Genomic DNA, 10,918 nt, shown 5'->3' on the forward strand with positions numbered 1-10,918 from the left:
TTTTTATAGTGCTTATGACACATTTAACAGTTTCATAGTTATTCATGTAATACTTCTGTCATATACAAGGTTACGGTGTCCTCCCTGAGGGTAAACATCATGTTCACTCCACTCACCTATGCTTTCCTGGTATCTGAATATGATTGGCTGTTAATACATTGTGTTAATGAATAAATCCATATTTGGAAAATGATAACTAAGTAAATCAAATTACTGTTGTTCCATGATATCATAAATGAAAATTTGAAATGAAAAAAACCATAATATATATTTGAGAAGGCAAAAAGGATATAGCAGTGTATAATCTTTTCTTCATCTTTTTTGTTCTTCCTTTTTTCTGTCTTTCTTCCTTTCTTTTCTTCTTTCCTTTCTTTTCTTTCTTTCTCCCTTCCTTCCATCCATCCTTCCCTCTCTCTTTCTTTCTTTCCTTTCTATTTTTCTTGTTTCTTTCTTTTGAAACAAAGATTCTCAGTAAAGCTCCGGCTGTCCTATAACTCACTATGTAGACTACACTGGCCTAGAACTCAGAATGGCTGAATAGTATTCCACTGTGTAAATGAACTACATTTTCTGCATACATTCTTTATTTGAGGAACACCTGTGTTGTTCCTAACTTCTGGCTATTACAAGTAAGGCCACTGTGAACATAATGGAACATGTGTCCCTGTAGTATGGTGGGACATCTTTTAGGTATATGCCCAAGAGTGGTAAAGCTGGGTCTTTAGATAGATGTATTTCCAATTTTCTGAGGAATCTCCAGATTGACTTCCAGAGTGCTTTTACCAGTTTATAATCCCACTAGCAATGGAGGAGTGTTCTTTCTCCATAGCCTCACCAGCATGTGCTGTCTCCTGAGTTTTTGATCTTAGCCATTCTGATTGGTGTAAGGTGGAATCTCAAGATCATTTGATTTGCATTTCCCTGATGACTATGGACTTTTCTTTAAGTACTTCTCAGCCATTCAAGATTCCTCTGTTGTGATTTCTCTGGTTAGCTTTGTATACCATTTTCAATTTTCAACTTTTTGGGGGGGCTATTTTGTAGGTTAGCTTATTGAGTTCTTTATATATTTTGGATATTAGCCCTCTATTGGATGTGGAGTTAGTGAAGACTTTTTTCCCAATCTGTAGGTTCCCAATTTATTGTATTGACTGTGTCCTTTGCCTTACACAATCTTTTCAGTTTCATGAAGTCCCATTTATCAATTCTCATTTATCAATTCTTGGTCTCAGAGCCTGGGCTATTGGACTTAATAAGTATATCCCTGTGCCAATGAGTTCAAGGCTCAAATTTAAACTGAATCTGACTTCATCGATTAGAAGAAAAAAGTGTGTTTTACAGTTTAAAATTTTATGTATCACTTGACTCACAGCACCAAATTATGAACATTCAGTACAATATTTTACATTTCATTTCTCATGGTTTTCAAAAAAGCAGGTAGCCAAGAAAGAGATACAAGATGTCTATTAAGCATATGACAACAAGAAACTTAATTTCAAAAAATAGCTCACTGATCTGTCAAACTTTAGGGAAGGAATCTTACTATTAATGTTCATTACTATACCAAATGGGCTAATGAGTTCAATTCTAAGATTCCTATTATGAATGAGGCATGGCAATAGCTTCACCATACAGTGCTCACCTGTCATACATAAACATTGGATTGTATACTCAGTACACACACACACACACACACACACACACACACACATGCACACACACACACAAATAAATAAATAAATAAATAAATAAATGTAGTATTTTTGATATTATCAAAAATACATAATAATTAAAAGCATCCAAAATCTAAGCTTTGTGTAGTTATAAATCAGTATCTAGCTAGAGTTTACTATCTTTAGGTTTTTCTGGGAAGTGTTTTCATAGCAAAATTCTGCAAGCTCCTTAATATGCTTATCTCATTATTTAAGTTATTTTAAAATGAAGACTAAACAATATCAGAAAAGCTAAATTATTTACTCCACACTATAGCTAGCATGGACTCCGTTTTCAAGTTTCTTTCTGTTTCCATCTGACAGCAAAACAGGATTATAAAACTCAAACCAATTTTACCTTAGTTCTTAGGTAAGGACATTTCTAGAGTAGTGTGATCATCATGAGAGTGGGGAAAACAGAGGAAGATAAGATTGATGAAAAATTCTGGATTAGAGATGTGATTTTGTTACTTGATATTATCTCAATGTACATGCAACTAGAAGTAACCCACATGTTCCTGAAATGAAGTAAGTAAAGGATGACTGTGGGAAATTTTGATTCTGGGAAGAATAGTAACCAGTTCAATGGAGGTGACTGCAAATTTCATATTTTCTATATGTACATGAAGCTCTTCATGTGAAAAACTGGAATCATCCCTTCTCAATCCAAGTTATCCTCAGAACTAGTGTCACAAATAGTCTGTGATTGAAATAACTTCATGATAGGCCAGAGACATAGCTACTGCTGCATTCATGCATCTGTTTGCCTGTGACTCTGGACAGAGTAACTTGAGTTGTCTTTCTGGAAAAAGGCCAAGAGGATAGAGACACCCAAGCCAGCAGCCTGTCCTGTAGTCCCTGACAAATAAAGGGGGTTTTGTTTAACCATTTTGCCTAGTGGCTGCCTGAAAGGAGTAAGCTTAGCCAATATTGTACAGAATAGAGATAAGCTATCCCTGGGGACCAAGTTCAAATTCCTGAACCACACAGTCATGGAAAATGAATCTTTAAGGGTTTATACCGGTTATTGCAAAGTGCAAAAAAAAAAAAAAAAAAAAAAAGCAGGGAGAATAATAATTAATTGCATAGGTATTGTTTTTTTTTTCTGACATGCTATAAGATATTCTGAAAAGAAATAAAAATAAAACTTAAAGATGGAGAGCTATTATCAAAGAGGTGGCAGAAAAACATTTTCATAGAGTAAAGAGAGACATCTTCTGTAGGAGATAAAATTTCCTCCAAAAAAAGACAGTGAGAGAATTAAATAACAGAACATGAACATCAGAATGTGATCAGCATTGAAATATGTACATGATATATTCCAAACCACATATCCCCATTCAAATTCACCATTTGCCCAAATTACTGTAGTATGTCAGGCTGTTTATATCTTCTCTTTTACTGTTTATATTATTTATTTTCAAGCTCAATATTAAGTTATTCAAGAAAACCTACTTGACTTCATTAATCCAGTTAGTATTCTCAGTATGCTATCTCACAATCTGTGATTTCTTCTATGCTATGTTAAGTATATTCTGCTGTGTTCTTTCAACCTGGAAATTCACACACTGAAATTTACAGCTGCTCAGAGCCAAAACATAACTGAAACCCTGGTATCCTCCGTGGTATGAGAGCTGTAGGTGAAGTGGCAAGCTTTCTTGCTTGCACTTACTGTATCTGTTTTTCTTGTCTCGTTTTTCTGTTTCAATTCTCATTGATTACCAAAGTTTAAACTAAACAGGGCAGGGGTGGGGGGATTTTTGATGACTGGCTGCATAATCTGTCATTGGAAATGTAGCTGGAGAAAAAAAGTTTTTAATCAAGTAGAAAATATTTTGTGTGTCTTTGAGAAGGAAAACAAATTCTAGATATAGAGGCTTCACACAAAGGAGAGAAAAGAAACTGGAGGATGTGAGGAGGAACACCTGGCAAAATCTTTAGCAAATGTATTTGTAAGTGTGAAAACATATACCAACATACCCCCTTGCAAAGGAGAGAGGGTGGGGAAATTGAAAATTAAATCGATGGTGGGTACAGGTAAAAGCAGATAAATTTGATAAGCTGGAGACATAGCTGCAGCAGCATTTTCAGGTAACTTTGGAAAAACTCAAACCATCCACCAAGATCCATGGATTTTTTTTTTATCTTCAGTGATTTTTCAACATCGTTTTGATTGAAAATTCTACTTTAGTTAGGAAATCATATCTTTGTTTTGGGTTTTTCTTTTCTGTACAGAGAAAAGTTCTGTCATGACTCTGGATTTCCCTGTGCAATGGTTCAGCTGATTTCCCATAATATCATTAGGGGGAAAAAACCTCAGCATATTCTCCATGGCTCAGCACAAAGAAAAGCAATAGTTCAAGGAGAAGGCGTGCTTTCTCAGTGCATTTCTGTTCCTTCCAAAATTAGACAAATAATTTCATTATCCCAAAGTTTCTTAAAAGACTAACTTGTTTTACTTTACTGGAGCTAAAAACATGTCCAATATAATTATAAAAGTAAATTCTCAAAAATTTCTGATACTCCTTTCCTTGGACAGTGTCATTTGTATAAAGTGCAGAAAAGTTTTGATAAATTCCTTAACACAAATTCATTATATGTCACCCATGGAAAAGTATATCATTATCTGAAGAATTTTAAGTATCTCAGAAAAAGAAAATACCCTTATCATTTAGGAAAGGATATATATTTTTTAATCCCTGGCCCCACACGCTCCATAACTACCTCTAACATTTGAAGCAGTAGAGATGAGTGCTGGTTTATTTTTTTTTTTCTTAATTCCTTTAGTTATACCTTTGTCCCAAGCTAAGACATTCTCTGGATTCCACAAGTCATAATGAAGGGAGAAAAGAAAGACAGTCAAAATAAGACCTGCTTCTAAGGAGGAGCTTTTTCTAGTTCTTAGCCTATAATAATATGACTTGCTTTTGGATTTCATTTTATTTATTTATGTTTTTCAATTATTCTTTCACTCTTTATCTTCTTGACATATTATGTCTCACTGAAAAGTCCCCAAATATGTATTCCATGAGGGTTTGATTGTTTTCATAAGTAAAAAATTTGAGGTATGATATAAATGATCATATCAAATATACAAACGTATATTTAATATTCTTATAATCAAACACTTTGATAACTGCTCTCTGTATAAGGAACAAAGAAACATAGTAGCAAGGAAAATGGGGCAAATACTTGAATAGAAAATTGTCAAAATAAGGCGTATGGATTATCGCATTGAACACTACCACTAATTATCAGAGAAATGAAGATAAAAACCATAATGGGATAACACCTCATTCCTATAGGATGACAATGATCAGAATGATTACAAAATAAATCTGGAAAACAATGTAAATAAATGAAAATAATTGTTGATGTGTATGCTGGAACCTGTTCTCAATAAAGCAGTATTGGGGTTCATATGGATGCTTCAGTGCTTCCTTGAAGGGGAAACAAAATACTCACAGGAGGAAGTATGGATACATAGTGTGGAGCAGAGACTGAAGAGAAGGCCATCCAGAGACTACCCAACCTGGGGATCCATCCCATACACAGTCACTAAACCCAGACATTATTGTAGATGCTGGGAAGCGTTTGCTGAGAGGAGTCTGATATGGCTGTCTTATGAGAGGCTTTGCCAGAGTCTGACAAATACAGAGGTGGATGCCTAAAACCAAACATTGGACTGAGCCTAGGGTTTCAAATGGAGGAGTTAGAGAAAGGACAAAAGGAGTTGAAGGGTTTGCAACCACATGAAAGGAGCAAGTGTCAACAGGTAAGAACACCAGGAGCTTCCAGGGACTGGACCACCCACCAAAGAATACACGTGGAGGAACCTATGGCTCAAGCTGCATATGTGGCAGAGGATGGCCTTGTTGGACATCAGTGGGAGGAGAGGCAGTTAGGCCTGAGGGTGTTTGATGCCCCAGAGTAGGGGAATGCCAGGGTGGAAAGCAGAAGTAGGTATGTATGTGGGTTGGGGAGCAACTCATAGAGCCAGGGGAGGGTTCCCAAAGGGGAGACCTGGAAAGGGGAAAACATTTGAAATGTGAATTTTCAAAAATACAATAAAAACAGAAAAACAGTGAAAAAATTAGAAAGACAAATAATTTCTAATAGCAACTATATAAAAAAAAGAAAATATAGATGCTATATTATCCAGAAATCCTAGTATTGGGAACACATAAAAATAAATGAAGAAAATATGCCAAAGAAATATCTTTATGCCCCTAATTATGGCATTATTCAAGAGTGCTAGGATGAAATCAACTTCTTCAGGCCTTCCTAAAGAAATGATAGAAATGTGGTAGCAAGGCATGCTGGATCTCTGCTCACGTGTGCCACTCACGTGGAGCAACTCTGACATGGAATCTTAAGACAGTAATTTCTTAGAGAAATTAATTTCTCTTAGAGATTCTCTTCTTAGGATGGCTGTTAGCACAACTTTAGGAGCCAGGGCTGAGGGTCTGATAGAGGTAATTTCATTACTAAGAGGATAGTCATGATGGCTATTCTCCATTCTCTACTTGAGTCTATCTAGGATTGAATAAAAGTCTAGTAACATCTGTGAAGCTTTTTTATTTTAATTTTATTTATTTATTCACTTTCTATCTCAATATCAGCCCCCCTCTCTACCCAGTAACACACACACACACACACACATATACTCCTCCATTCACACTCTCCTCCTCCTCTGCCTTCTTCCCTTAGGTAACCCCCCACCCCAATACACACACATCAAGACACTGTAGGACTAGGTGCATCCTCTCCCACTGAGGTTATACAACTGTAGCCCTGTTAGGGGAACTGGGTCCACAGGCAGGCAACAGAGTCAGGGATATCCTCTGCTCCAGTTGTTGGAGACCTGCATGAAGACCAAGCTGCACATCTGCTATATATATGTGCAGGAGGCCTAGGTCCAGCCCATGCTAGTTCTTTGGTTAGTGGTTCAGTCTCCCCAAGAGTCCAATTAGTTGACTCTGTTGGTCTTTCTGTGAAATCCACGTCCATTTCCATTTCTGTGTCCCTCAATCTTTACCCCAACTCTTCCACAAGACTACAGAGCTCCATCTAATGTTTGGCTGTGAGTCTCTGAATCTGTTTCATTGACTGCTGGATGAACTCTCTCAGAGGACAGTTATGTTACATTGCTGTCTACAAGCATAAGGGAGTGTCATTAACGGTATCAGTGATTGGTTCTTGTTCATGAGATGGGTTTCAATTTTGGGCCAGTCATTGGCTGGTCAGTCCCTCTGTGACTGCTCTATCTATGTCTCTGCACATCTTGTAGGCAGGACACATTTTGCATCAAAGGTTTTATGGGTATGTTTCTGCCCTTTTTCCTCTGCTGGGAGTACTGTCTGGCTAAAGGAAGTGATCACTTCAGGATCCATATCCCCCACTGCTAAGAGTCTCAGTGGGATTTGCCCCCATACACACTCTGGGGCCTCCCGCAAACTCGGGTATCCAACCTGTCCTCTACCCTGCTCTCCATATACCTGATCCCTGATCACTCACCTGCTCCTTCCCCATCCAGTCTTCAATCTAGTTCCCTCTCTCTACCCACTTCAAATATATATATATATTTTATTTTCCCTTCTGAGCTAGATTCAACCAGCCTCTATTCCACCCTCCTTGTTATTAGGCTTCTTTGGGTCTGTGGATTGTAGCATGTGTGTCCTGTAGTTTATGGCAAATATCCACTTACAAGTGAGTATACACAATTCATGTTTTGGGTTTGGGTTATCTCACTCAAAATATTTCCTTGTTCCATACATTTGCCTGGAAAATTCATGCTGTCCTTTTTTTAATAGCTGAGCAGTATTCCCTTGTGTAAATTAATCACATTTACTTTATTATAGTGTTTCAGTTGAGGGACATATAGATTGTTTCTAGTTTTTCTTAGTTAAATAATTTGACATGGGAAGAACAACCTCTATTTCACATCATTGAGGTGAGAAGATATACCTTTATTCTGGGCCATACCTTCTGCTGGAGTCTTTATGAAAGATGGGAAAATGGGGTTTGTTCTCTTTTTGTCTTCTTGCTGTTGCTCTCACTAGCAAATTTACTCCTTCACTAGCATTAAAGTCTACTTCTTCAGGATATTGGCATATGCTAAAGACTAGCTGATACATATAGCCTTGTGGATTTAACAATAATGGATTCTTGGAGCTTCTGCTGGTAAATTTATGCTTGGCTAGCTGGTTACAGCATGTAAAACATTAAAATAAAAAGCACACACTCACACACACACACACACACACACACACACACACATGCACAGATGCATACACTTATGTACATGAACAAACAGGCATACACAGAGAGACCCACCCATAAATATATATGTATCATTCTATCAGTTCTGTTCTTCTGGAGAACCTGACTAATACAGATTTATAGGAGAAATTATTAAAACGTTCTGCAGTATATTATAGCAAATATGCTTACAGATAACATATTCTCTAAAGACTTTTAATGTAATGAATGTTAAATGTTCACCATAAAAATAATAACTAAACAAGCCATCCATTCAATGAATGAATGGGCAAAAGACCCACATTTACAGGAAGTTCAGATAACTAATAAATGTGGAAAAGTATTCAACTTCCTTTGACATTATAAAATAGAAATCAAAACTATTATGAGATTTCATGTTACCTTACCTTATTTGACCGTGTGTGTGTGTGTGTGTGTGTGTGTGTGTGTGTGTGTGTACATAAAAGAAAAGTACTATCTGAAAGAGAACATGTGTGGAGAGATGTGAGAGAAGAGAGCAAAATACTGATGAACATGAACAAAGAGTAAGATGAACATGTGCGACAAGGTTACAATACAACCTCTTATTTTACATGCTAATTCAAATCTTTTATAAAGAGATTTTTAAAAACATAACTACGCCAGGTAATTTATGTATTAGTTCAATGATTTGATCATTCCCTTAAGTATATTTACTTAAAAATAATATATATATATGTATACATATATATATATATATATATATATATATATATATATATATATATATATATATATACAATACACAACAAAATACATGTAAGTTTATCTACCAGCTTTGAATAAAGAATGTTTGGAAAACAATCACATTTCTTTTTTTTTTTTTTTTTTTTTTTTTAAAGATTTATTTATTTATTTATTATATGTAAGTACACTGTAGCTGTCTTCAGACACTCCAGAAGAGGGCATCAGATCTTGTTATGGATGGTTGTGAGCCACCATGTGGTTGCTGGGATTTGAACTCCGGACCTTTGGAAGAGCAGTCGGGTGCTCTTACCCACTGAGCCATCTCACCAGCCCCACATTTCTTAATTTAAGCACAATCTAGGAGACTTACACTGTTCCAAAAATTTTGTTTCCTATTGTTTTGATAGCTGTAGGTAAATACCAAGCTATATTATGATTACAAATATTAATATCAGAACTCAAACTGATCCCACAAATATGTTTCATTTGACAGAGTGTCACTAAGGGCTTATGTTCTATGAATAGAAATGGCTCTTAAGTGCTCATGAGTCAGGAAATCTTTCTTTTATCCATTGATGACACCATTCTAGAATGAATTTATTCAGCTTCCCAAGTGGTTAGTTCATACAGCCAGCTACCATTATGACAAAGGAATCTTGTGTCTTCTTAGCATCCTTTTTCCTGCTACTAATTCTTGCTGCATCTGCATGGTTAGTAATGTGTCTGCAAGGAAAGTGTTGTCTCCTTCCATTTCCTTTTCCCATAACCACAAGGAGTAGAAGCAATTCTCTGGGTGAGGAAAGAGCCTTTGTCCATTAACAACCACACTAGTCAAGCAGCTAGATTCTTTGTTGATGCTCTGGTCATTTTTATCTTCGGTCTACAGTAACCACACTCTTGCCTGTCTCCAAGACTGTTGTTTTTTCCAGTTTTAAATGACAAGTACTCTGCAGATCAAGTCATCTTTAGATGATTGAAGTTACACCCATGGGACTAAAGAATTGGAGCTTAGCAGCATAACACAGAGGCTTTTCAATGTGGAAATCAGAGAAAAGTGTCTAAGAGAAGCATTTGTATTTTCTACATGATAACAGAAATTTGCCTGAGCAGCATTTATTTATTTATTTATTTATTTATTTAAACCCTGGGACTCAAGAAATCTCAAGACCTTATTATAATGTAATTCTATTTTTCATGAATTATAGGACTTCCACGTTGATACAAAATATCTAGAAATATTTCATGTAATTTTGAGAAATGAAAGTTCATCCAAGAGCATTCCTATACAGAGGTAGTCAGTCAAATCAGTAAGAAGTTTTAAGAAAGACTGTGAGAACTGTTCTGTCCAGTGTTTGGATGGTACTCAGTGTAACTGTATGGATAGTACACAGGACAAGTCTAGGGATAGTACACAGGACAAATGTGAAAAGAGAAGGGTTATGAGACAGTGTTAGCAAAGAACCCCATGGTCTGCTGCCTTTAAAACTACTCAATACCCTAGCACTAAAGCATTCCTTAGACATATTTTGGAATTACTATAGTCCCATATGAAAAACAATGCTTCTCCATTCTCTTTTATTTCAGTCCTTTTGTCTGAACTTAAAAAAGAAGAAAAAAAAAAAGAATAACTATAATTAATTATATTCAAGTGAACCTATGTCTGCCAGCACTGGCTCAAATACTGTTCACAGATAATCCTACACAGATGTGGAGCCAACATGGATTTTAATGGCTATGTGCTTTTACACATCTTTTAGGTAAATTAAAATCCAAAAGCTAAATCTCCTGTTCTAGGGCAACATATGAATTTGACATTTCCTGGCAGCTATTAGAACCATAACCTGATGAAAAGACTATATTCATTTATTTAAGTGGTTTGAAACTGTTAAAGGCTAAATATTTATAATGTCTTTTATCTTTGGATACAATGTAATAATTTCATCATCTTAATAGTCTTTTATTCAACTGTGGTTGCATCTCCATTAGATTTTAGAAGCCTTCACTTTAAATAGTTTGTGCCTCCTTAATATTTTCAATAATTCCCAGGAATGCAAGAAAATTTACTGCAGGGGATCAGAGTATTGAAATAATGGGTTTAATCTTGATTAATGTCTTCCCTTCTGAATCTCAGACTACTCACAAAACTTTGCTTTAAATATTATGTTATGAAGAGGTATTTGTATACACAATGCAATAGGTATTACTAAAACCAAAAATAA

The sequence above is a fragment of the Mus musculus genome, chromosome 4, assembly GCF_000001635.26.
Source record: "Mus musculus strain C57BL/6J chromosome 4, GRCm38.p6 C57BL/6J".
In the NCBI taxonomy this organism is placed as follows: domain Eukaryota; kingdom Metazoa; phylum Chordata; class Mammalia; order Rodentia; family Muridae; genus Mus; species Mus musculus.